Source organism: Culex pipiens, chromosome 1 (assembly GCF_016801865.2).
Source record: "Culex pipiens pallens isolate TS chromosome 1, TS_CPP_V2, whole genome shotgun sequence".
Lineage (NCBI taxonomy): Eukaryota > Metazoa > Arthropoda > Insecta > Diptera > Culicidae > Culex > Culex pipiens.
The window spans coordinates 48,020,658-48,022,400 of record NC_068937.1 but is presented as its reverse complement, the minus strand read 5'-3'; the positions used below and the strand labels follow the sequence as shown (position 1 = coordinate 48,022,400).

The following is a 1,743-nucleotide window of genomic DNA, read 5'->3' as shown; positions in this document are numbered from 1 at the left end:
GCGTGCCATAATGGACGGATATTCTGATTTTTGTTTATTGTTGCTTTATTTTGGTTCGCTGTGGGGCCACTTTTTCGGGCTAAGATTTAATTACGTGCAATTTAGTTGATGGATAGTAAGACCGCCTAAGTAGGCTTAGCCTGCTTCATCTGTCATTTTCAAGCTGCAACTTGCTGAGATTGATGAGAGTTTGCCATAAACATGCTGAATTGATGAGTTTTCGTTAAAACTTGTGCTTTTAAAAGACTTTTTACTGATTTCACTAACCAAAACAAACATAACTAAATTTTATTATTAAACTTTTAAACTAATTCCATAGTGCTAAGTGTAAGCTTCGAAATGCCCTTTAAAATTGTTAAGAAATATTAAGACTTTTCATGAAGCTAATTCATTATTGTCAAAAAATTTAATGGAACCAATCGCTAAAAATGTTCACTTCACTTCACAAGTTTCATTCACCAAAGTTATAAACAGAAAAATCATAAACAAAGCCGCCTTTAAAAAATCAGACCATCCAAGCTAGCGCCGCCACCACCAACAACAACAAACCCCAAAACAACAAAAACTGACAGTTCAGCTCGCTGTGTTCGTCGTCGTTAATCGCGACGCTTGCCACGATGGATTCACCCTTCGTCAACGAAGTTTATCGTTCAACTGCGACCAGCTTCCCGACAGCATCCAAGCAGTCGGCGTCGCATCTTCGTGCCATCGCTCACACACACGCACAGCTCTCTCACGCACGCACACCAACGCCCAGCCAGCCAGATGACAGCCCGAAGGCACGAACGCGTGACACGTCAGCGAAAGCGAAAAGTTTTCTGAATCAAACAGCACACCTTGAAGAGTTCATCACCCACAATGAACCCATTCACTCACGGCCACTCACGAAACCGTGAGTGCGCGCGAGTTCATCGTGAGTGAACGGTTCGTGCGCGGTGATTCTCCGAGTTGTGACTGTGTTCGGCACCTTCCCCAGGCAAACGCACACCACCATACGGGTTGATAGTGGGCGGAGCCAAATCCCAGGTAGTGTGGGTGACGACTCGGCTTCGTTAGTGTGTGTGTGAGTGGCGCGGTAAAGAAAGTCGTAAAAAGAGGTGCGCTTTTTCTTGGGACGATTTCTTCACGACGATGTGGTAAAAACGAAACTTGCACGAGAAAGTTGGCGGTGAAAAGTTCGCGGAAAGCTTTCACGAAACGATAAGTTGCGTGATTAGTTGATGGGTAGCACAAAAAAAGGTTTCTCCCACGGTTTGGGGTAGGCTCCGGCGAGATTCGAACTCACGATCTCCTGTTTACTAGACAGGCGCTTTAACCAACTAAGCCACGGCGCCTTGTTGTAAGAGGATGCGCATGAAAGGAGTTTTGTGATGCGAGGGGTGACTTTGGTTGCTGCGTGCCGAGGTGTTTTGAGTTTTGATGAGTTATTTTTACTGTCTGTTCTTACTGGATGTGTTGATTCTAGCTGGTTGAGGTCTTGTTAGATGCTACTTTTCTAACAACGTTGAAATCTTGAGTTGGAAAAAGTGGCGAGTTCTTTTGAAACCCCGGAGTTGGATTCGGCTAATTTTCAACTACTTTTTTATGGAAATTGTTGTTGGAGTCGGCGTTCAAGTCAGTGAAAGTGGCTTTTTGGAGTTTTGAATCTCTAGAATCTGAGTCGGATTCCAAAGATCGTATTTCGAGTCGGAGTCAGCTAATCGACCCCGCAGCCCTGGGGTCCTTAAAAACCTATGTAAATTT

The 1,743-nt window shown here is 44.4% G+C and overlaps 1 non-coding gene across 1 annotated transcript; it reads right to left on the bottom strand.

Annotated features, from left to right (window-relative positions):
- Window positions 1-1,260: 1,260 nt before the first annotated feature.
- On the bottom strand, window positions 1,261-1,334 carry Trnat-agu (transfer RNA threonine (anticodon AGU)). The gene has a single exon. It is a non-coding gene; the product is annotated as a tRNA-Thr (tRNA).
- Between the last annotated feature and the right edge of the window lie 409 nt (window positions 1,335-1,743).